This window comes from Tachypleus tridentatus, chromosome 1 (genome assembly GCF_004210375.1).
Source record: "Tachypleus tridentatus isolate NWPU-2018 chromosome 1, ASM421037v1, whole genome shotgun sequence".
Taxonomy (NCBI): Eukaryota; Metazoa; Arthropoda; class Merostomata; order Xiphosura; family Limulidae; genus Tachypleus; species Tachypleus tridentatus.
Window position 1 is genome coordinate 67,802,729 of NC_134825.1, and position 27,087 is coordinate 67,829,815.

Below are 27,087 nucleotides of genomic sequence, written 5' to 3' on the forward strand. Positions count from 1 at the left end.
GTTATTATACTCTGATTATAAAGTTCTTCAGAAGTTATAATTTATCTTTGCTTCAACGTTTGATTTAAGGAGTTTTCAAGCTAATATCAACAGCTAGTTTTTGTTACATACAAAGTTGACATTAATTACTAAAGCATATCGTAGTGAGAAAACTATTTGGTTTGTGTTGAGAAATCTTAACTCGGAAGATGTACAGTTTTGGGAGACTTCCATTGTCCGACGTGTCCAACAACACAGTCTCCAGTTATAATGTCAGTGACGTGGATGATTATAACAGCTACCTGCGAGACCTTTTAAGAAAGATGTTAGAAGAGTACGAGAAAAGAAGAGAATTGAACGGTTCTGAGAACGGTAGGCAGTTGATATTTTGGATTTATTGTATTCTAAATTTCATTTTATTTCTACTTCGGACATTTAATATTACCTGAACATAAACTGTAGTGTTTCTGTAAACCTCTCTCTGTCAGTATAAGTACACAATACATAGCCTCCCTCTTTATCTAATACAAAAATGTGGAGCTATATTCTCCGCCGAAGTGGACAATGTGCAGATTATTCACTGCGCAGCTCTGGTTTGTGTGTGTATATATATATATATATAACAGTATTAGTTGGTTTATATTGGAAGAGACTCGAAAGTAGTTAAATGTCACATGAAACGGAAGAACCGAACATCTATAAGCCTTTTTTAATCTCTGACAATTTTAAACAGCTAGTAGGTTATAACTGAATTAAATCGAAACTGACAAAGAACAAAACTAGATTAATAATGTTTTAACAAACTTTTAGTCCTTTCTGAAGACATGTAATCAGATCTACAGAAAAACTGGGCAAAGTTTGAATGTGAAAATAATTTCCTTTCCCTTGGGACAACTTAATATTTTGTCTTGACCCTATGACAACGCTTCTTACATTGGGTCGGTTTACTTTATTATAACTCTTTAATTTTGTTTCGATAGTATTCTGTCTTGACCTTATGACCTCAATTCTTTCTTTCAGATTGACGTTCTTTGAAACATTTTAGGCTTATAGTTGTGTGTGCCACTGCAGTTATATATATATATTAAAGCTAATGAGGTTAATTTAACATGAGTTCACATAAAAGAACAACGGTAGTACAAATCACATATTTCTCTAATAAAAACAATACATGAAAGATGGTAGTTGAAACTTTATATATATCTCTCATCACTGTATTATATTACATACATTTTGCAAGAACTCCATTTCTAACATAAACAAAACCAAAAAAAACATACAATTAGTAATTTTATCTTAGTGTTATTACGAAAGTTGTGTTTAAGACATCAGATGCAGCAATTCTTATCACTTTATTTTTGCTTTGTACAGGTGAAGATGGATCCTCGGCTCTAAAAGTAGAGAGCGTGGATTTCCTTCCACGAGATAATGCTCTAAAACACAACACCCAAATGTACGAACTCGTAGAGGGTCCTAAGCCTGTTCTCATACTTCGGCGTGGCTTGTCGTTTACTGTTACCATTCTGTTCAATAGAGACTACGATCCAAAGAAACATACGCTTAAACTGGAAATGTCGTGTGGTGAGTCAGAATAACAGTACCTGCTACACGTTTAAAAACGTATTTATTAATCCTAACGTCTTAAAGACATATTGAATAAGTTTTGATTTTAAAAAAGGATATAATAACCAACAAACATTTAGTTTTTGTAATATTCAACTTTGATGACAGTTATTATGGGTTTGTCGATTAAGAGTTTTACGAGATCTATCTTACGATATAAAATATTCTGGAAAAATGTATTATTTTATTCTTAAGGTGTGATAAGTGCACAAAAACATACTTGTCACGTGATTATACGAATTGAAGATTTTTCTCAATAAATTTTATACATAGGTTCGAACCCTCAAATCAGTAAAGGCACCTTAGTTGTAATACCCATAACCAACAACGATTCCTACAAAGAAGATAAAACAAAGTGGGATGTGCGACTACAAAGTCATGATGGTTCTAACATAACTCTCCAAGTACACGTACCCTCTTCCGTGGGAGTTGGAATTTGGAAGATGAAAGTTACTTCACAATTAAAGTCAAAAGATGACGAACCAGTCTCTTCTTCAGAAACGTATGAATGCAAGGAGAATATTTACGTTCTCTTTAATCCATGGAGCAAAGGTGAGTTTAAGAGTAAAAATATCCATAACTAAAACTTATGTTTTACGAAGAGATTTTTCTCATTAAATAAAGGTGCTAAGAGTACTAACGAGATGTAATTTTGTTTTTTGGTCGACAGATGACTCTGTCTACATGCAAGATGATAAAATGAGAAAAGAATACGTTTTGAATGACGTTGGAAAGATTTATGTAGGTTCGTTTAACTACCCACAAGGAAGACAGTGGATTTTTGGGCAGGTAATAAATGTTTAATAACTTGAATAAAACTGACATTTCTCTTCACTTTAATAGCGTCTGAAAAATAAACTTTTGAAAATATTGATGTTTATGTTTCATTTCGGCTTCTAAACAGTTCTACAGCACAATTCTATCAATTCTACTAGAGTCAATAAGAAGAGTATATTTTGTATTTCAGTTTAAAGACTCGGTCCTTCCGGCTTGCATGTTTTTGTTGGAACGTTCTCGTCTCGATTACAGTTCCAGGACTAACCCAGTCAAAGTAGCTCGTGCTGTGTCGGCCATGGTAAGATTTCTTTGAAAAATCGTGATACGAGTATTACCTAATATTACCTTAACTTAATACATTTACTTTTGTCTCTTGTCAAGAGTGTGATGCGAGATTTATCTACATGTTTGTGTCAGGAAATCATTAAAAGTATTTTTATTTCTAATAGTACAATAAATAATTGTGTTCATGAGTTTCAGTGTGTTGAAAACTATATTTAATCCAAGTTAATATTTCAAGATTCACTATACACTTTACATGTACTTAGCAGTAAATGTAATAAATACATAATTAGAAATCATTAAAAACCTTTAACTTTTTCTGATTAAAGGTGAACAGCCTTAACGACAACGGTGTGATAATAGGTAGATGGCATGAGCCTTATGATGAAGGTGTCGCCCCCCTGGAAATGGACTGGAAGTGCTGCCATTCTAGAAAAGTTTATGAAAAACGAAGGAGATCCAGTGAAATATGGACAATGCTGGGTATTTGCTGGTGTATGCAATACTGGTAGGTTTCGCTTCTTTCTGCCTATATTATGCGATAACTACCTTTTATTAGCTGGATTTAATAAGATGTGGATTGATGATTTGTTTTAATATCATACATTTGTCATAACGAAATTAAAACGAAAAATCAATAATCTTAAGATATTTATATTAGTAAAAGAAATGATGAGCAATCAAAGTCATTTGTGTGACAACAAATATAACAATTCATTCTGTTAACATTCACACAAAATGATTATTAGCATTTCATTATCTCGTGTTCATATCACTGCAATTCTAAAAATCTCTTTCCACATCACAAACGCGATAATCAGAAGTAATATCGTGATTTTAATAACACAAATTATTGTTTTAATATTTACGGTATATCACGAAAATGTACTTATGAATATTTTGTCAGTTGCTAAAACATTTTATCAAAACTTTAATTTGATGTTTTATGGTTATAGTTTGCCGAGCCTTGGGGCTCCCCTGTCGGCCAGTTTCAAACTTCGTGTCAGCTCATGATGCAGACGCCACATTAACCATTGACAAACTATTTAACGAAAACGGAGATCAGATGTCTGGAGGAACAAACGATTCAATATGGTACTTAAGGTTTTATGTTACTTTAATGTGATAATATTGTTCCAAATAGTTGTATATTAACGTTTTGTTCAGATAAGATTTAATTACTAGCCGTTTTAGTACAGTTTTATAAAGAGTTTCTGCATTTGTTTTTCTTATATATATATATATTATATGATATATAACTTTTGAAAATACGTTTCTAAACTGTGAAAAGTTAAAAGAAAGTAGCTCATTATAACAGAAGGTTTTTCTTTTATCTTTATGACAAGAACATCCTCTAACGATCGATCACAAAACGTGTTAAGTATGTATGACTTTGTCACTGAGTTTTGAACGGAATGAAATCAATGTGTTAAACATTTTTAAGTATTTTATATAAAGAAATCTTTCCTCTGTGATTAGTTTTACAACACGAAACTCGTTCACTTTATTCAGATAACCTCTGAATAAGAAACAGAGATTTATTAACTAACTCGACAACTCGTGTTTCAGGAACTTCCATGTATGGAATGAGTGTTGGATGGCGAGATCTGACCTTCCTGCAGGATACGGGGGATGGCAAATACTTGACGCCACCCCACAGGAAACCAGCGAAGGTATTGTGCAACTCATAAAAATTATAGTTTCTATGTAAATATTTGAGAATGTATTTACGTACGTGTGAATAATACGAAAACTGTGGTTTTGTATGATGACTTGCAGTTTGGATCTTGCAATTTAATATTAAACTCAGTTAAAGCAAGTTTCATAGTCTTAGAATCAAATAATTTTAAAGCAATATGAAAAATTACTCTTTACTTTAAAGTTCTAGGAATATAATTAGAGATATGTTTTTGATATTTTCACTCAGGTATCTATCAGTTAGGACCAGCATCTCAACTAGCTGTGAAAAGAGGAGAAGTTGGATACAGATACGACGTCCCTTTCGTCTTCGCTGAAGTCAATGCAGACATCGTGTACTGGCAGAAAGACCGAAAAGCGGAAACTGGGTGGAAAAAAATGAAAACAAACACTAGCCAGTACGTAATTTTAAGTGTTACATGTTGTTTCTGAATGTACACCGTATTCACAGATATAAACACGTTACAAAAATAACAGAGGACAAGGCACTTGTAGTGGCTGATACTCTGGTTGGCTTCTTTTATTTCGTTCCGTAGTAAAAACTCAGGAACGTGTATACCTGAATACAAGTGTCTGCGACCTCACAGTTCAGCCACCTTGTATACAAAGTGCCGTTTAGGTTGAAAATTCCAGTTCCTGAAATCTTATGCATGTTTTTGAGCACAATACATTTCAGTTAAAAATACCGCTTTGTTATATCTATATAAATCACACTTATTTCTCCAAAGCTTGCCCTTCATTAAAGCGTACATAATAAAAATAGGCCCTAGAAAATAAACTTTTCTTATAATACATTATTTCTCAAAAATAATTAATCGAATTATTAATGAATGCAATCAAAAGCTATCAATTTGATATTACGTCTGGTTGCAGATATTGTTTAAAAGATAAATATTTTTTAGTAGACGTAAATGTTCAATGTTAAATGAATTACTAACAAGTAACTGACTGGCTTTACTTCATTTCCGTTCCATGTTAGGTTTAACTCCACAACAACAACATGCTTAATTTGAGAATTAGCTTCCTTCAAAGTCACAATACAGGTGTGATAAACTGTTGTTGTTTTTTTAATTATAGTGTGGGCCGTCTTATACTAACAAAGAAGGTTGGAGTTGATGATGATTATGGAAACAGGGATGCTGAGGATATCACTTACGAGTATAAAAACAAAGAAGGTAAGTAACCAGTATATGTTTATAAAAATAAACCGACGTTTTGAACACTTGTGTATTGGAGAGTTTGTTTATTTTGTTTCTAAGTGGAAAGCTACACAATGAGTTTGAAAATAAAATTGCACCAGAGAATCTTGTTGCCTGATAAAACTGGTTTGTGTCCTGCAGGAACCGAGGAAGAGAGAATGTCTGTACTGAACGCCACAAACAACGATATTGTGAGACACAGATTCGACCGACCTGTTGAAAAAGAAGACGTTTCATTCGAGCTATTGGAGAGTAAGAAAGTGATGATAGGACGGCCATTCGATGTAACAATAAAGATTAAAAATCTGAGCAGCAAACCCAGAACAGTGTCAGCCATATTGTCAGCCAGCAGCGTTTACTACACTGGAATTACAGCTAAAATGTTGAAACGGAAGAGTGATAAATTTATCCTTCAACCCAAGCAAGGTACACTTATGTTACCTAGTTTTACCTTTCTTGTATCCGTATGATTTGTACTGATTAGAAGATAGACCTCATGAGCTGTTTATAGAATAATCTAATTACCATATGTAAGGTAATTGATAAACAGGACAGGTGTGGGTGTTGACGAAGTAAATAGAGTTTTGATAAAACTGTAATTACTTAGTTTAGTACGGTAGCGTAGAAGTCTAATACAACCTTATTTAAAATGATAAACACTGTTGTACCAGTCCAACATAACTGTTCTTAAATTAATTAACACCATTGTTTCTAATTGAAGGTTTTCTATCATAACAACAAATTTGTTCTAATATACATATATATATATATTTAAAGTTAAATTTGATATTTCCCAGAAGTAATGTTCAGGAATTTTCTATCTTTATATAAGTAATGAAAAATGATGATGTAACTACAGATATGTATTCACAATATTTATTATTAAAAACAATGAATTACTTAGAATTAACTTGTGATCTAGTGTTGTTACAAGAAAAAAGTGTAGCATAAACATGTACAAATGAATTTAACGTTCGATACACATTGAGAAATAGGTTTAGGGAAAATTGTAATAACTGTCTGTAGGGATTATAGAGATTCTTTCTACATAGAAAGGTATATTAAATATATGTTATTTACAGAGGAACTTCTTTCAATTAAATTGAGCTCAAGCGAATATCTCGACAAACTGGTGGATTACGCCATGATAAAAATCTACGCTTTGGCCACAGTGATGGAAACGCAGCAATCCTGGTCTGGTGAGGACGATTTTGTACTGGACAAACCGAAGTTGAGTCTTAAGGTAAGGTCAAATAAAGATCATATTGTTGGAATTCTAACGGTAGACACTACATTATTTTCCATATCTAGAATCCATGATAAATCCTCGATAATAAAATGTACTGTTATTATTATTTAACTTAGGTCCACGGAACTCCAGAGGTTGGAAGACCATTTGAATTAGTTATCACTTTTCAAAACCCACTGAAACGTACTCTGGAAGATTGTGTCTTCAATATTGAAGGACCGGGACTTGCAGGACCGTACCATTCAAAGTTCAGGTGTGGAAAATATGCTCTCTCTCTAAAATAAAGTAACTCTCCGTATTTGAGTAAATTTAATTTCACACAAAAATTTCTTTAAACCTATCCGTATTTACGAACAAACAAATATCATTCGTCTTTACTTCATAATAACAATTCTAAAATAAACGAATTCAGCGACAATGTGTGAGAAGTTGATAAAAAACGGTTAAAAGACTAAAAGAATCTTCTGAACTTAACAGTTGTTTCTCATATAGTAATTTTAACTTTGTTTATAATATTGTTTAAGGAGAATTTCATTTAACCAACATTTAAATGGTGAGATAATCATACACAAAAAAACTCAATTAAGATCTTCTTAAATCGAACATCTGTTGTTCAGATACTAGTTATAATTAAGTTTGTAGATTAATATCGAATCTGAATAATGTTACCTGTTTAACTACGTTTAAAACAATACAAAGTTTACACATCGATGGCTATATTATGTTTTTTTCATAACATAATTTTGTACCATTACAGGGATATCAAACCAGGTGAAACTATAACTCATAACGAAAAACTCGTTCCTCAGCAGCCTGGTTCCAAGACAATATTCGTCACTTTCAGCTCTCGGCAGCTCATCCAGCTCATGGGATCAAAACATATTGAGGTGATCCCAAAATCCGATCCAAGCCACAACGAGACTTTATAAGTTCTATTTAAAGTTACTGTTTGAGATGCATTGTTGTAAACTTTAGGTTATTGAATCGTGTTGTTTCATTAATATACTCGTATTTCTGTGTAACTTATGCCTTTCAGGGATCAACTTTTGTTTTTTTTTAAGCATGTTAATTTTCTGTTTTGCTTTCTCATTTCAATACGATATGTTATAGTATTTCTTGGAATTTTAAATATATTTTCGAAGTCTTGAAGATTGATGCTATATTTATACCACTTGGGTTCAACGAGTGAGCAATTTTTCACTTAAAATATATTTTCCATGTCTCCAGTTTAAATCACGTATTTGTTTCTGTTAAAATACTTAATATCTGTTGTGTATTTTTTAAATTAAGATCGTATTTATTTATTTATTTATTTTTATTAATTTATATCTCGTGCAGTAAATGACAAAATACTCATAGTGTATTAAACTTTTTAAAAATATCAATGAAATATAGTATCTGTTTGAATCAATTCGTGAAGGCAGGTTTGCCATTTAGTACACTTTCAAAATTAGTTCCTTATTACAACCACAAAGAAAATCGAAAATCATTTTAATTAAAATATCCAAGTCATAGTGATGATTTCATGTCTGGAAAGTGAGTTGCGCTGGAGTAAACAAATAACGATTTCAATTTGAAGATCTAGAATTAACAAATTTCACGTTTTCTACACAACACACATAATATAATTACGGAGAGAAAATATTCGAATCAATTCATTTGATGTCTAGTTTCTTTTTTCTTAAAACAACTCATTATTTAAAAGGATGAATATGTAAACACGATATACAATGATTATACCAGTTGTACGCGGTCGTTTATAACGAGAAAAATCGAACCTATGATTTTAGCGTTTTAATTCTGAAGATTTGTTACGAACCTATGATTTTTTTTAATTCTGACATATAATATATAAGGTGTTAACCCACATGTGAATACTTAAAGAAACTGTAATCAAGATCACCCCAAACAAGTGATTATGTTACAGTTTCTATCACTGAGCATATTTTTGTTAGTTTATTGCTAAACAATAAAGCAAAGTTCAGTCCAATTAACAAGGAGGGAATATGTTTCATTTTTAACTAAAATTTATAACCGACATGGTTTCACAAATTAACACTAAACAAGGGACATGTCTAACTCACAAATAAAACTAAATATCGCTTGCTAAATTTTCTCTGTCGTATACAACACTGTATGACCTACTTTCTCGCAAACTGATTAACTAACCCTCTCAACAGTTACTTCTGGTGCTTTTATGAGATACTAGTTTTTTCAAAAATCTTATGAAATTTGGATACGTCACGTAAGATTTAAGCTCTGGAGAATATCTGTATAATTACATACCGAAAATTCTACTACAAAAAAAAAGACTAAATTAAATTATTAAAAAAAAAACTATAACTTTAGTCTTCCCTAGATTTTGAAATCCCTAGAAGAATCTTAATACACAAATGAAACAAAAGTTTGTTAAACTTAAAGTTTAACATTGCTGGATATCGAACAATTATGTGCTCTCCTGTCAACGTCTTTGGAAGACGGTCAGAACACTTGATATTTCTCTTGGATTACATATAATCTTGAATATCTCTTGAATATCATATAATTTGGAGCAAATGGAGTTTTCTTAGCTCACATTCGCACATAAGCTCAGCTAATTCCTATTGTCCGATGTCTGAATTACTCACTCCTTCGGATTTCTTTATCTAATTGGGTTCAAGGAGTCGTCGTCACTATGGTGATGTCTCATTGATTAAATACTATCTGTTGATTCCTTACACTCCTATAGTGATGACTGTGTTCACAAATGTATAGTAGTTCTCTTTTACTGACATCCTTAGAAGGAGTTTTAATTCTCTATCCGTTTATTCCAAAAGTTATTGGTAATATGTCCTTTTTACGATGCAGTCGAAATAACTATTGTTTGTGGTTTCATCTTCCGTTCTACATAACTAATTATTTAATTATTCGTTTCACTTCTTTTAGAATACCAGCAGAGGGAGTTCACGTTTACACATTGCTCGATATGATTATCCTGAATTTCTGTATGGTGTGTTCAGATCTTTATTTGTGTTTTTAATGTATTCAAGTTCTATCGTCAACTGTCAAACTTCCTTGAAAGGTGATCATATGCCTTGCTTTAGTCTAATTCAGATGTAACTAATATATTACGGTATCTTTGAACTGCTGAGTGGATTAATGAATCCACACTTCATGTGGAACATCCTTACAAGATATCTTGATAAAGTTTTTCACAAGTTCTGTTAAACTATCATCCACACTCTTTATTCTGCTTTAAAACTGTTTTATAATTATTATATACAGGGATGTAGAAGAAAAATTAAACCTGGGAGAGGACCAAAGCTGATTTCACCCAGTGAAATGAGGGAATATTCGCCACATGTACATAACACACGTCATTCTCCGGCCTTTATCAACAGTAATTTTTCTAATTTTCATGCATTTTTACTGAGTAAGATTGAGAAATGTACCCCTTTCCTCTACTTTCTACCCCACTAGCAGTTAATATTTATTGGTTATGTTCACTCATTTACAGATTTTTTTCTGTGATAAAAGTCGCTTCTCATTTATTTCAAAATATTTTTATTTGTCAGTGTGAGAATGAGGGAGAATCAGGAAAGAGTAAGTGACTATTGGCTTACATGGCCAAATATGAATAAGTATTTAACATATTGTAGTTACTTTTTACAAAATAGTATTTAAGAAATTTACATACATTTTTCTCAAAATAAAATGTTTATAAAAGCGATACCACAAACTATTCACGGTACATGAATTACTTAATGCGTTGTACCAGTGACAACAAGTTCAAAAAACTTGGATGTTAGGGTTCTGCTCCTAAGTTCTCAAAGACAAAATCCCATGGACGAACAAGCACTTCTAAGCATCCTTGCTAAAAAAATACATTGTAGATAATAGAATGAAAGCATAATACATTAATCAACTGCTGAATAATTATTAATAATCTAGTTGTTTTGAATTAAGCACAAAGCTGCACAGTGGGCTTTCTGTGTTCTGCCCACCAAGGGTATCGATACCCGTTTTTTAGCGTTGTAAGTCCCCAAACATATCGTTGAGCCTCTGGGAGGCTGTTAATACTGACTCAAACAGTTGTTAATCACAGGATCGCATAAAGATATTGCAACCAGGAACAAGGTGATTCGAATTCAAGTAATTCTAGCTACTGAGTAAACATACGGCGTCTCTATGGTATAACACTTATTGTTTAATATTATCATATGGTGTCTTTATGGTATAGCACTTATTGTTTAATACAGTGGAGCGTCGTTAAGCCGCGGTATTTGAGGGGTCAATCTGCTTAACCGCGGCTTAAACCTTTGTGGAAAATTGAGGAAGCTACTGGTACATCATCATCAATGGAGTGATTTCTATTGGGTTTGTGGCCAATATTTATACAATTCCACAAAAATATCAGATTATCGAATTAAAATTAATATTTTAATTATTTATCACTTTTTTCACGGATTTACCGCGGATTAACTTTAATGTATGGAGAGGTGTGATTCGGTAACAATGGCGGCCTCCATAAAGCTGACATAGAGAGCGAATAAGGTAGATTAACGGTCGATTTATATTGTAATATATTTTATTTATTTCCCAAATTAAAGCAAATCCTTTTTAAATATCCCCTTAAAGTTATAAAGCCAGAATTAAATTCGTAAGCCGCGTTTTTACACGTTCTTAAATTAGCGGTGACAAGACTTGCTACAGAGGCTTAAGCGATTTCGCGGTAACTGTGCCGCGGCTTAATGGCGCTCCACTGTATTATCAGAAGAAGTTCACACCCTTATCGTTTAATTCGTTACTTTAGTAAGGCTAACTTAACCAATTGTATTTGCTTTGTTTTTTTTTCAAATATTTTAAAGAACTTTCTTGAAACTAATTCTATAACCATTTAGAATATGTTGAAAATTTTACAATAAAAAAGAGTAACTTAATTAGTCGACTTATGACGTATTTTTTCAGCTTTAAAACATATCGCTGCTGTTTTTTTAAAAAATTGAATAATAGCTCGAAGTAGTAAAAAGTAGTTTCTCATAGAACGTACTTTGTTGAATATCTCACAAATACTTGAATGGTGTGCCCATCATAAAACATTGAATGTTGTTTTCAGATTCTGTTTGAAAAGTGTTTTTTTTAGTTTCAAATCTAAATATCATTGTATTATGATATTTTATATAATTTGTAATTCATCATAAAATCCACATGTTTAAGTCGTTATTCTGTAGTAACACACAAACCTTATTTTAAATTGTTCTTCATATCATGAGACTTAAAATTTATATTAATGTGCTAATTTTCGCTGATAAATATGTGATGTTATTTTAAATAAAGACAAATGGCTAGTTTGTCGACTTAAAACAAAGGAACTGATACTGAAAAACAATCTTACCGTGAATTGAACTTAAAATTTATTCCAGTCAAATGATAAATGTAAATAATACAAATATTTCGTGCAACGATAAGTAAAAAAATTGTTGTATCACTTCAGGACGACTTTAATGGTGAGGACATAAAGTAATGTTTATTATTATGCTTGCATATCTTCGTATGACAAACTCTCACTAAATGTCCGTATATATAGATAACTGAGTCTAATAAAGAACCTATTGAATATAAATTACACAATAGTTGTATAAAAACAGAATGCAAACATTTCACTAATGTTTGGTGGAACATCTTTTATAAGCTCTCGAAGAATTATTATCATTAATTATACTTTTCAGTGATGTCGAGAAAACCCACTTGCAGAGAAAAATTTATATGTAAAAACGACTGATTTGAATTTAGAGAATTTTTTTGTGTAGAGGAGCGAACAACATTTCGATGATCTTCGGTGATCGTCAGGTTCACAAAGAAAGAAAGAGGTAACTGGCCTATAGTTGACCACATGTTTGAAGAGGTTGTGTAACTGAGTGTAGGAATGTAGAGGGCGTGTTTGATTATTAATAACATATATAATTGCAATAATTAGCATAATAGCCATTATGATGATTCCTTATGGCAAGCATGATTATTTATTGCACTTTTTGTTCCAAATTATTCTTGTCACACTTTGACTTGATATGAAATATTCCAAATGTGTAATTAAGCGTTAGTTGTAAGTCGCTCTCCTTACAATTTATATATAAGGTAGTGTATTGGTGCTATAAAATCATTAGGTTTATATGTGCTGTGCATATTGTTGTGTTGTCTGTAATTTTATGTATCCATAAACTGTGTATTGTTTTATCCTTCGGAAACGTGGGCCGCATTATGTTTCAACCAGCCATTTTTTTCGGTACGCAACTGTACCATCGGCAATCTTTAACGTTAACTACAAAGTGAAAGGAATTTCGTACTGATCTTGTCAAAACACAACGAACAGAATACCATCGGGACGCCTAATATGGTTACAGTAACGCCTTGAGCCATATCATAATTCCAACTGTATCCGCTAGGCTTACTATCAGAGTATAACATTTTGTCAATTCCAGAGCTGCAGAAAGAGGCTTTGTTTGTTTGTTTTGGAATTTCGCACAAAGCTACTCGAGGGCTATCTGTGCTAGCCGTCCCTAATTTAGCAGTGTAAGACTAGAGGGAAGGCAGCTAGTCATCACCACCCACCGCCAACTCTTGGGCTACTCTTTTACCAACGAAAAGTGGGATTAACCGTCACATTATAACGCCCTCACGGCTGGGAGGGCGAGCATGTTTAGGCGCGACTCGGGCGCGAACCCGCGACCCACAGATTACGAAGCGCACGCCTTAACGCGCTAGGCCATGCCAGGCCCGCAGACAGAGGCTTCGGGGATGTTTTGAAACACAAGGCAACACAACTTCCGCCCTCATTTCTTCATGAAATTGAGTGTAATCACGTGAAATGTATTAGAAACTTTGAGCAACTGGAATCGTCTTCAGCCTATGAAAAGTTTAACTTGTTCGAAAGTTGTATTATCGCTAGAATATCTTAGTTTTTATCATTTAAGTCATAAACAATTACAATACAGGTCTAAAACAATACAAATGGTGTAATCATCCAGTTATTACAGACAAAATAAACAATTACAATACAGGTCTAAAACAATACAAATGGTGTAATCATCCATTTATTACAGACAAAATAAACAATTACAATACAGGTCTAAAACAATACAAATGGTGTAATCATCCATTTATTACAGACAAAATAAACAATTACAATACAGGTCTAAAACAATACAAATGGTGTAATCATCCAGTTATTACAGACAAAATAAACAATTACAATACAGGTCTAAAACAATACAAATGGTGTAATCATCCAGTTATTACAGACAAAATAAACAATTACAATACAGGTCTAAAACAATACAAATGGTGTAATCATCCAGTTATTACAGACAAAATAAACAATTACATTAAAAAGAGCATGATACCAACTTTTAGTTGTTTTTGAGTTGATTTATAAAAATAACCTAGTGAAGCTTGTTCAAGCCAAGGAGTCATGCTGCACTGGAATTATTTAAGTAAGACACAACAACAAATGAAACACAAATTCAGTCGGCAAGTTCGCCTTCAAAAGGACAAAAAATTATTTGATATAACATGAACTATGGGCTACTCTTTTACAAATGAATAGTGCAATTGATTATCAACTTATAACACCCCAACAGCTGAAAAAGCGAGCATATTTGGTGTGACTAGAATTCGATCAGACGACCCTCAGATTACGAGTCAAGCGCCCCTAACCATCTGACCATGCCAGGCTTTATAAATTTATCAGATACGACTACAAGTTCTCCTTTCTCCAGGAATGGTATAGTCTGGAGTTATAGCAATCAACTCTCAGTTTGTGAGTTCCGAGTTCGAAGCCTGTTACATAATAAACTTTATCTTGCAGTAAAGATTATCTCGGAACAATCTTAGTTTTAAATAATACTGTGTGTGGCGCTGGATTTGCGATTTACGGATCGCAAGTTCGAAGTCACTCGTCGAATAAACTTGGCCCTTCAGCCATGAAGACGTAAAATCTGAAGGTCAATCCGTATATCAGTGGTGGGGAATGTTGACTAGTTCTGTGCCAATCAAAATTACGAGTGGGTAATACAGTTAACCATCGAGATTTACACGAAATTCAACAAAGAAACTAACCAAACTTCTTTCAAATTGTTACTACATTTTACGTCCGAGTTTTATCCAAATAAAATACTTCTTTTGGGAAAATGTTTAATGTGTATGCGACTATTTTTGCCACAAGAGTGAGTGAATAGCTCACGCGTTATATTACTTTAACTTTCAGAATAGTGTATTGTTATTAATAGTTTATTAATCTAGTTACAGTAGTTAATAACAACAGTAGTTAGATTATTGCCACAGCAGAAAAGAGGCCTGGCACGGCTAGGTGGTGAAGGTACTCGACTCGTATTCTGAGGGTTGAGAGTTCGAATCTCTGTCCCACCAAACATGCTCGCTCTTTCAGCCGTGGAGGCGTTATAAGGTTACGGTCAATCCCACTATTCGTTGATTAAGAAAAGTAGCCCAAAAGTTGGCGGTGAGTGGTGATTAATAGTTTCCTTCCCTCTCGTCTTACATTGCTAAATTATGAACGACTAACGCATATAGCCTTCGTGTAGCTTTGCGCGAAATTCAAGAACAAACAATAGGAAACAAATGAACACAACAATCGATTAAAACTATCCATCTAACTAAAACATCACCTGTCCAATAATATCTAAATTACAACCATTTTAGTGATGGATTAAGATTACATATTGTTATAAAATGCACTTTACAGATCTGTTTCAAAATTAATTATCTTGAACATTTTCTTGTTTTACATCGACTGCAATTAATATTCAAAACATCAGAATTCAGCTGAGTGGAGTGGAACAGTAACCAACAACCGTATCAGGTTATAATAGTTCAACTATATAACAGAGATTACATCAAAAATGTTTATTCACAATCCTTACTCAAAGCTATAGTGTTTGATTTAGCAAAGTTTTCATTGTTATGACATCATATGGTAACACACGTCACATTATTCTAATAAAGTGTTAGCATACCGTTACTATAAATACCCTTATTTAAAAATACCATTAATACACCGTACGTGTTTTGCACAAGCAAATTATGCTTACGCTAGACTTTGAAAACTCTTGTTGGATAAACTTCAAGACGTCACCAGTCTTACAGACGTCACTATTAACTCATTCTTCAACTGATAGATGACGTAGGAAGATACTGATGTCAAACTATTATTTTTATACTTTTCTTCGTAACAGATACATAAAATGTACTTGCATTTGTAAGTGTAAACAAATAAAGTAGTTACTAAGAAAGTATAGAAAAGAGAATCTACTTAAACACGTGGCAATCGTAAAAATTATTTTAATCACTTGTATGCCAACAACAGTAAAAACACATAATACTAGTGTCAATTTATAATGAAATTTTCTCTGGTTATTTTTCGCTTGCATAGCCACTAGTATTGTGATTGAAACAGAAGGAATATCACCCCAATAACACAGGCTATGATTACACGTAAGTTAAAAGTTCCAAATTCACAGAAACTTGTGGACGGGAATGTGACGTTTCCAATAACGTTGCCCAATTACAGACATCTAACACTAAAACGTCACATTGTTGTTTACTTCGAAGAATGGAATGCCCAGTTTGAACAAACAACACGTACTTTGCAACATGTGTGTACGTCATTAAATCAGATTAAGGTACAGACAGGCCACTACTGATTTCCTCTTCCTATGAAATGGATCTACAATTAATAAACGAACGAATTTCTCTCGTAATTGATTCTTACCATCACATGGTGTATTGAGAAACTGGTATTTCCAAAACTGTTCACTCATTTATCTATATAAAGAAGATCATTAGCTTACTTGATCTAAGATATCACGAAAGTTATTATACTCTGATTATAAAGTTCTTCAGAAGTTATAATTTATCTTCGGTAAAGGAGTTTCAATCTTAAATCAACAGCTACTTTTTGTTATATACGAAGTTGACATTAGCTAGTAAAGTATATCGCAGTGAAAAAAAATATTTGGCTTGTGTTCAGAAATATTGACTCGGAAGATGTACAGTTTTGGAAGACTTCCATTGTCCGACGTGTCCAACAACACTGTCTCCAGTTATAATGTCAGTGACGTGGATGATTATAACAGCTATCTGCGAGACCTTTTAAGAAAGATGTTAGAAGAGTACGAGAAACGAAGAGAATTGAACGGTTCTGAGAACGGTAGGCAGTTCATATTTTGGATTTACTGTATTCTAAATTTCATTTTATTTATACTTCGTACAGTCAATATTATTTGAACATAAACTGTAGTGTTTCTGTAAACCTCTCTTTCTATATACATATAAATACACAATATAAAATCTCCCTCTGGGTGTGAGATAAGCTTACAAACTTCTAAAAGCAAAACCCGAGGTTACACCTCCGTCGAAATGGACACATAATCCACTGCGCAGCTTTGGGCAAGAAACATAAGAACACATATACATATAACGACAGTATTAGTTGGTTTGTATTGGAAGGGCTCGAAAGTAGTTAATTTCTTTTAAATCCCATACGAAATGGAGGAACCAAACATCTATATACATTTAACAATGTTAAGCATCTAAAACGTTCAAAATGAATTAAATCGTAACTAATAAAAAATAAAACCAGATTATTTTCACGTTTATAATGTTTTAACAAACTTTTAACCCTATCTGAAGACATGTAATCAAATCAACTAAAAATCTGAACAAAGTTTAATGTGAAAATAATTTCCTTTCCCTTGGGACAACTTAATATTTTGTCTTGACCATATGACAATGTTTCTTACATTGGATCTGTCTTTACTTTATTATAGCTCTTTAATTTTGTTTCAATACTATTCTGTCTTGACCTTATGACCTCGATTCTTTTAGATTGACGTTCTTTGAAACATTTTAGGCACTGTGGCACTGCAATTATATATATAGATTAAAACTAATGAGGTTAATTTAACACAGGTTTACATAAAAAACACTGGGTGCACAAATCCCATATTTGGTGGTCGAAACCTTGTATATATATTAAAAGTAAAGTGTGCTAGAAACTTGTGGATGCCTCGCATCGGCTGTTTCCACTACAGGAATGGAACCCCAAATGTTATCGTTAAAAACCCTTTGTTTCATCACTGTATCATAGAATACATATTTTGCAATTTTTTTCCTGATGTCCACAGAAAGATAGAGGAGTGTTATTAACAAGCACGAGAACGTACAGTTTTTATTATGAAGACTTGAGAATCACAAAACGACTTGAATTAGTCCAAGCAAAGGACCCGGTAACAGTTTGTTCATATGCAATTCTCCTTGCTAATCGACTTCCGGTTTTATTCGTGGAAGTCAAATAGAGAAAAGTCGACCCTCCTTTATGGAATGACTTTAAAAGGGGAAGTTGAAAAACTTCAAGATATTTGAAAAATTAAATATATGTTAAAGAAATTGGATTTGTTATGTATACACACATATATAAATATAAGATAATACATAGAAATCCAGGTATGCATAAAGATTTTCCTTTATAAATGGAAATTTGACGTTCGTAGATATCTTTAAGTGTTTTGAAACTCAACAAAAACGCCTCTTGAATGCAACCTGATCCACCATTTGTGCTTTAATCGTATGTTCGTCTTCCTGCCCTCTTCTCCCACCCAAACACGACAACAGTGACAAGTTAATATACTAAGTTGCTTGAAAATCCAATCAAACGAATGTTCATTATTGGATGAATATGTTGATTTGTTTGGACGAAGAAACTGGTGATGAATATTTACCTCGTAGTTTTTATTAGATAAAAGCTGTTTTATAAACTACTTCAAATCTACATAAGGAGATAATGTTTATTGACTCACCCATAAAATATGCCGAGTCATACAACCTTACTTCTAAGTTACAATTTATAACACAAAATATAAAATTATGAATTTATATTTGATCTGATATGACATCGTTGATAATGAGTAAAATATCTTTGCACCAAGTATAAAGAAGTATGATCTTTTTCTCATATACAGTTCATGAAAATATAAATTGTCCACATGTGAATAAGGAAGGGATGTACGAAAATGTAATACCTATCTACCAAATTATATACATATAAACATTCATGTAGCAAGAGCTCTGTTTCTCACATAAAGTAAAACAAAACCCATACAATTAGTAATTTTATCTTACTGTTATTACGAAAGTTGTGTTTAAGACATCAGATGCAGCAATTCTTATCACTTTATTTTTGCTTTGTACAGGTGAAGATGGATCCTCGGCTCTAAAAGTAGAGAGCGTGGATTTCCTTCCACGAGATAATGCTCTAAAACACAACACCCAAATGTACGAACTCGTAGAGGGTCCTAAGCCTGTTCTCATACTTCGGCGTGGCTTGTCGTTTACTGTTACCATTCTGTTCAATAGAGACTACGATCCAAAGAAACATACGCTTAAACTGGAAATGTCGTGTGGTGAGTCAGAATAACAGTACCTGCTACACGTTTAAAAACGTATTTATTAATCCTAACGTCTTAAAGACATGTTGAATAAGTTTTGATTTTAAAAAGGATATAATAACCAACAAACATTTAGTTTTTATAATATTCAACTTTGATGACAGTGATTATGGGTTTGTCGATTAAGAGTTTTACGAGATCTATCTTACGATATAAAATATTCTGGAAAAATGTATTATTTTATTCTTAAGGTGTGATAAGTGCACAAAAACATACTTGTCACGTGATTACACTAATTGAAGACTTTTTTCTATACATTTTATATTTAGGTTCGAACCCTCAAATCAGTAAAGGCACCTTAGTTGTAATACCCATAACCAACAACGATTCCTATAAAGAAGATAAAACAAAGTGGGATGTGCGACTACAAAGTCATGATGGTTCTAACATAACTCTCCAAGTACACGTGCCCTCTTCCGTGGGAGTTGGAATTTGGAAGATGAAAGTTACTTCACAATTAAAGTCAAAAGATGACGAACCAGTCTCTTCTTCAGAAACGTATGAATGCAAGGAGAATATTTACGTTCTCTTTAATCCATGGAACAAAGGTGAGTTTAAGAGTAAAAATATCCATAACTAAAACTTATGTTTTACGAAGAGATTTTTTTCATTAAATAAAGGTGCTAAGAGTACTAACGAGATGTAATTTTGTTTTTGGTCGACAGATGACTCTGTCTACATGCAAGATGATAAAATGAGAAAAGAATACGTTTTGAATGACGTTGGAAAGATTTATGTAGGTTCGTTTAACTACCCACAAGGAAGACAGTGGATTTTTGGGCAGGTAATAAATGTTTAATAACTTGAATAAAACTGACATTTCTCTTCACTTTAATAGCGTCTGAAAAATAAACTATTGAAAAATATTGATGTTTATGTTTCATTTCGGCTTCTAAACAGTTACACAGCACAATTCTATCAATTCTACTTGAGTCAATAAGAAGAGTATATTTTGTATTTCAGTTTAAAGACTCGGTCCTTCCGGCTTGCATGTTTTTGTTGGAACGTTCTCGTCTCGATTACAGTTCCAGGACTAACCCAGTCAAAGTAGCTCGTGCTGTGTCGGCCATGGTAAGATTTCTTTGAAAAATCGTGATACGAGTATTACCTAATATTACCTTAATTTAATACATTTACTTTTGTCTCTTATCAAAATTGTGATGCAAGTTTTATCCACTTGTTTGTGTCAGGAAATCATTAAAAGTATTGTCTAAATATAATAGTATAATAACTAATTGTTTTCACGAGTTTCAGCGCGTTCAAAACTATATTTAATCCAAGTTAATATTTCAAGATTCACTATACACTTCACATGTACTAAGCAGTAAATGTAATAAATACATAATTAGAAATCATTAAAAACCTTTAACTTTTTCTGATTAAAGGTGAACAGCCTTAACGACAACGGTGTGATAATAGGTAGATGGCATGAGCCTTATGATGAAGGTGTCGCCCCCTGGAAATGGACTGGAAGCGCTGCCATTCTAGAAAAGTTTATGAAAAACGGAGGAGATCCAGTGAAATATGGACAATGCTGGGTATTTGCTGGTGTATGCAATACTGGTAGGTTTCGCTTCTTTCTGCCTATATTATGTGATAACTAACTTTTATTAGCTGGATTTAATAAGATGTGGATTGATGATTTGTTTTAATATCATACATTTGTCATAACGAAATTAAAAAGGAAAAATCAATAATCTTAAGATATTAATATCAGTGAAAGAAATGATGAGCAATCAAAGACATTTGCGTGACAACAAATATAACAATTTAATCTGTTAATCACAAGCAGACATAACAGGTTTTTTATTAACATGTACATACAACAAACTAATCTAATGTTGCGTATATGCCTTTATATGTCATGTTCATAGTTTCTTAAAGCATTTATTAAACATAAAGTTGATGACAATTTTTATACAACTATATTACAAAAGGAGTTAACCATTAAAGTTATTAAGTGTTTTAGAAGTTATTTAAAGGTAACTATTTATAAGATGATACAGTTGTTTCATTCATGTTAACATTCACACAAAATGATTATTAACATTTCACTATCTTAACACCTCCTGTTCATACCACTAAATTCCGAAGAATCTCTTTCCACATCATAAAAGCGATAAACAGAAGTAATATAGTGATTTCAATAACCAAGTTATTGTTTTAATATTTACTGTACATCACGAAAATGTACTTTCGAATATTTTGTCGGTTGCTAAAACATTTTATCAAAACTTTAATTTGATGTGTTGTGGTTACAGTTTGCCGAGCCTTGGGGCTCCCCTGTCGGCCAGTTTCAAACTTCGTATCAGCTCATGATGCAGACGCTACACTAACCATTGACAAACTTTTTAACGAAAATGGAGATCAGATGTCTGGAGGAACAAATGATTCAATATGGTATGTAAGGTTTTATGTTACTTTAATGTGATAATATTGTTTCAAATAGTTGTATATTAACGTCCTGTTCAGATAAGATTTAATTACTAGCCGTTTTAGTACAGTTTTATAAAGAGTTTCTGTATTTGTTTTTGTTATATATACAGGGTGCACAGTCGCTGTGCAGTTTTTTAATCATAGTTTATTCAGTCACTTTCAAGACAGCAACTGCAAGCGGTGTTTAGAAACAAAATAAGAAGGATCCAGGGCTGTATTGATGCCAACGGGGGTCACTTTCAACATTGTTTATAATTGTCATTCAAATTTACCCCCTGTATTCTATATTGAAACTTGTCTGTTAATAAATATATAAGTGCACAGTAACTTTCCAAACACACTGTATATACGATATTTGAATAACTTTTGAAAATGTTTTTAAACTGTTAAAATTAGGGGAAAATAGCTCATTATAGCTGGTTTTTTCTTTTATCTTAATGACAAGAACATTCTCTAACGATCGATCACAAAACATGTAAAGTATGTGTGACTTGGATTTGTCATTGAGTTTTGAACTGAATGAAATCAATGTGTTAAACATTTTTAAGTATTTTATATAAAGAAATCTTTCCTCTGTGATTAGTTTAACAACACGAAACTCGTTCACTTTATTCAGATAACCTCTGAATAAGAAACAGAGATGTATTAACTAACTCGACAACTCGTGTTTCAGGAACTTCCATGTATGGAATGAGTGTTGGATGGCGAGATCTGACCTTCCTGCAGGATACGGAGGATGGCAAATAGTTGACGCCACCCCACAGGAAACCAGCGAAGGTATTGTGCAACTCATAAAAATTATAGTTTCTATGTAAATATTTGAGAATTTATTTACGTACGTGTGAATAATACGAAAACTGTGGTTTTGTATGATGACTTGCAGTTTGGATCTTGCAATTTAATATTAAACTCAGTTAAAGCAAGTTTCATAGTCTTAGAATCAAGAAATTTTAAAGCAATATCAAAAATTACTCTTTACTTTAAAGTTCTGGGAATATAATTAGATATATGTTTTGATATTTTCACTCAGGTATCTATCAGTTAGGACCAGCATCTCAACTAGCTGTGAAAAGAGGAGAAGTTGGATACAGATACGACGTCCCTTTCGTCTTCGCTGAAGTCAATGCAGACATCGTGTACTGGCAGAAAGACCGAAAAGCGGAAACTGGGTGGAAAAAAAATGAAAACAAACACTAGCCAGTACGTAATTTTAAGTGTTACATGTTGTTTCTGAATGTACACCGTATTCACAGATATAAACACGCTACACAAATAACAGAGGACAAGGCACTTGTAGTGGCTGATACTCTGGTTGGCTTCTTTTATTTCGTTCCGTAGTAAAAACTCAGGAACGTGTATACCTGAATACAAGTTTCTGCGACCTCACAGTTCAGCCACCTTGTATAGATAGTGCCGTTTAGGTTGAAAATTCCCGTTCCTAAAATCTTATGCATGTTTTTGAGCACAATACATTTCAGTTAAAAATACCGCTTTGTTATATCTATATAAATCACACTTCTTATTTATAAGCTGGTCTTTGCTTGCATAATAAAAATAGGCCCGAGAAGACAAACTTTTCTTATAATAGGTTATTCCTCAAAGATAATTAATCCAATTGTTAATAAATGTAATTAAAAGCTATTTCAATTTGCTATTTCGTCTAGCTGCAAGTATTACTTGAAAGATATATATATTTTTAGTTGACGTAAACATAAAACGTTAAGTGAATTACTAACAAGTAACTGACTGGCTTTATTTCATTTCCGTTCCATGTTAGATTTAACTCCACAACAACAACTTGCTTAATTTGAGAATTAGCTTGTTTGAAAGGCACAATACGAGTGTGATAAACTGTTGTTTTTTTAAACTTATAGTGTGGGCCGTCTTATACTAACAAAGAAGGTTGGAGTTGATGATGATTATGGAAACAGAGATGCTGAGGATATCACTTACGAGTATAAAAACAAAGAAGGTAAGTAACCAGTATATGTTTATAAAAATAAACCGACGTTTTGAACACTTGTGTATTGGAAAGTTTGTTTATTTTGTTTCTAAGTGGAAAGCTACACAATGAGTTTGAAAAATAAAATTGCACCAGAGAATCTTGTTGCCTGATAAAACTGGTTTGTGTCCTGCAGGAACCGAGGAAGAGAGAATGTCTGTACTGAACGCCACAAACAACGATATTGTGAGACACAGATTCGACCGACCTGTTGAAAAGAAGACGTTTCATTCGAGCTATTGGAGAGTAAGAAAGTGATGATAGGACGGCCATTCGATGTAACAATAAAGATTAAAAATCTGAGCAGCAAACCCAGAACAGTGTCAGCCATATTGTCAGCCAGCAGCGTTTACTACACTGGAATTACAGCTAAAATGTTGAAACGGAAGAGTGATAAATTTATCCTTCAACCTAAGCAAGGTACACTTATGTTACCTAGTTTCACCTTTCTTGTATCCGTATGATTTGTACTGATTAGAAGATAGACCTCATGAGCTGTTTATAGAATAATCTAATTACCATATGTAAGGTAATTGATAAACAGGACAGGTGTGGGTGTTGACGAAGTAAATAGAGTTCTGATAAAACTGTAATTGCGTAGTTCAGTACGGTAACGTAGAAGTCTAATACAACTTTATTTAAAATGATAAGCACTGTTGTACTAGTTCAACATAACTGTTCTTAAATTAATTAACACCATTGTTTCTGATAGAATGTTTTCTATCATAGCAACAAATTGGTTCTAATATATATATGGATATATTTAAAGTTAAATTTCATATTTCCCAGAAGTAATGTTCAGGAATTTTCTATCTTTATATAAGTAATGAAAAATGATGATGTAACTACAGATATGTATTCACAATATTTATTATTAAAAACAATGAATTACATAGAATTAACTTGTGATCTCGTTTTGTTACATGGAAAAAGTGAAGCATAAATGTGTACAATTAATTTAACGTTCGGTATACATTGAGAAATAGGTTTAGGGAAAATTGTAATAACTGTCTGTAGGGATTATAGAGATTCGTTTTACATAGAAAGTTATATTAAATATGTGTTATTTACAGAGGCACTTCTTTCAATTAAATTGACCTCAAGCGAATATCTCGACAAACTGGTGGATTACGCCATGATAAAAATCTACGCTTTGGCCACAGTGATGGAAACGCAGCAATCCTGGTCTGGTGAGGACGATTTTGTACTGGACAAACCGAAGTTGAGTCTTGAGGTAAGGTCAAATAAAGTTATTATTTTTAAAATTATAACGGTAGACACTACATTATGTTCCATATCTAGAATCCATGATAAATCCTCGATAATGAAATGTACTGTTATTATTATTTAACTTAGGTCCACGGAACTCCAGAGGTTGGAAGACCATTTGAATTAGTTATCACTTTTCAAAACCCACTGAAACGTATTCTGGAAGATTGTGTCTTCAATATTGAAGGACCGGGACTTGCAGGACCGTACCATTCAAAGTTCAGGTGTGGAAAATGTGCTTTCTCGTGTCTTAAAATAAAGTAACTCTCCGTATTTGAGTAAATTTAATTTCACACAAAATTTCTTTAAACCTATCCGTATTTACGAACAAACAAATACCATTCGTCTTTACTTTATAATAACAATTCTAAAATAAACGAATTCAGCGACAATGTGTGAGAAGTTGATAAAAAACGGTTAAAAGACTAAGAGATACTTCTGAACTTAACAGTTGTTTCTCATATAGTAATTTTAACTTTGTTTATAATATTGTTTAAGGAGAATTTCATTTAACCAAATTTAAATGGTGAGATAATCATACACAAAAAAACTCAATTAAGATCTTCTTAAGTCGAACAACTGTAGTTCAGAGACTAGTTATGATTAAGTTTGTTGATTAACATCGAATTTGAATAATGTTACCTGTTTAACTACGTTTAAAACAATACAAAGTTTACACATCGATGGCTATATTATGTTTTTTTTCAAAACATAATTTTGTACCATTACAGGGATATCAAACCAGGTGAAACTATAACTCATAACGAAAAACTCGTTCCTCAGCAGCCTGGTTCCAAGACAATATTCGTCACTTTCAGCTCTCGGCAGCTCATCCAGCTCATGGGATCAAAACATATTGAGGTGATCCCAAAATCCGATCCAAGCCACAACGAGACTTTATAAGTTCTGTTTAAAGTTACTGTTTGAGATGCAGTGTTGTAAACTTTAGGTTATTGAATCGTGTTGTTTAATTAATATACTCGTATTTCTGTGTAACTTATGCCTTTCAGGGATCAACTTTTGTTTTTTTTTTAAGCATGTTAATTTTCTGTTTTTGCTTTCTCTTTTCAATACGATATGTTATAGTATTTCTTGGAATTTTTAAATATATTTTCGAAGTCTTGAAGATTGATGCTATATTTATACCACTTGGGTTCAACGAGTGAGCAATTTTTCACTTAAAATATATTTTCCATGTCTCCAGTTTAAATCACGTATTTGTTTCTGTTAAAATACTTAATATCTGTTGTGTATTTTTCAAATTAAGATCGTATTTATTTATTTATTTATATATTTATTTATTTATATCTCGTGCAGTAGATGACAAAATGCTCATAGTGTATTAAACTTTTTAAAAAGTATCAATGAAATATAGTATTTGTTTGAATTAATTCGTGAAGGCAGGTTTGCCATTTAGTACACTTTCAAAGTTAGTTCCTTATTAGAACCAGAAAGAAAATCGAAAAACATTTTAATTAAAATATCCAAGTCATGGTGATGATTTCATGTCTGGAAAGTGAGTTGCGCTGGAGTAAACAAATAACGATTTCAATTTGAAGATCTAGAATTAACAAATTTCACGTTTTGAAAATCAATGACATTTTTAAAGTTTGTTTTGTCATACCAAAGTCACCTCGTATTATTTGTTGTGTCAACCAACTAGAATCGAACCTATGATTTTAGCGTTTTATTTCTGAAGATATACCACTGTTTCACTTGATATATAACCCACATGTGAATACTTAAATAATCTGTTATCAAGGTCATACCAAAAGAGTTATTATGTTACTGTTTCTATCACTGTGTATATTCTTGTTAATTAATTTGTAAAAAATCCAACTCAATAAACAGAAACAGAAAATGTTTCATTTCTTCCAGCATACATAGTTTCACAAAGTAACACCAACTAATCCACATGTCTAACTCACAGAGAAAACTAAATATTGCTTGTTAAATTTCCTCCGTCGTATATAACACCGTCTAACAGACTGACTCCTAAGTGATTAACCAGCCCATCCACTAATTCACTGTGGTATTTTTATGAAATACTAGTTTTCCAAAAGTCTTTCGAAAATT

General features: G+C 32.6%; 2 pseudogenes across 2 annotated transcripts; both read left to right on the top strand.

Annotated features, from left to right (window-relative positions):
- On the top strand, window positions 1-8,197 carry LOC143251135 (hemocyte protein-glutamine gamma-glutamyltransferase-like; annotated as a pseudogene). The gene is made up of 14 exons (XR_013028511.1): window positions 1-351; window positions 1,351-1,560; window positions 1,876-2,154; window positions 2,273-2,391; window positions 2,570-2,677; window positions 2,991-3,169; window positions 3,618-3,756; window positions 4,231-4,334; window positions 4,589-4,757; window positions 5,437-5,534; window positions 5,700-5,984; window positions 6,641-6,801; window positions 6,924-7,060; window positions 7,565-8,197. The product of XR_013028511.1 is annotated as a hemocyte protein-glutamine gamma-glutamyltransferase-like (transcript).
- Window positions 8,198-16,671: 8,474 nt separating this feature from the next.
- On the top strand, window positions 16,672-26,149 carry LOC143251142 (hemocyte protein-glutamine gamma-glutamyltransferase-like; annotated as a pseudogene). Its single transcript, XR_013028518.1, has 14 exons — window positions 16,672-17,008; window positions 19,050-19,259; window positions 19,574-19,852; window positions 19,970-20,088; window positions 20,268-20,375; window positions 20,690-20,867; window positions 21,566-21,704; window positions 22,414-22,517; window positions 22,771-22,954; window positions 23,615-23,712; window positions 23,879-24,162; window positions 24,816-24,976; window positions 25,099-25,235; window positions 25,743-26,149. The product of XR_013028518.1 is annotated as a hemocyte protein-glutamine gamma-glutamyltransferase-like (transcript).
- Window positions 26,150-27,087: the final 938 nt, after the last annotated feature.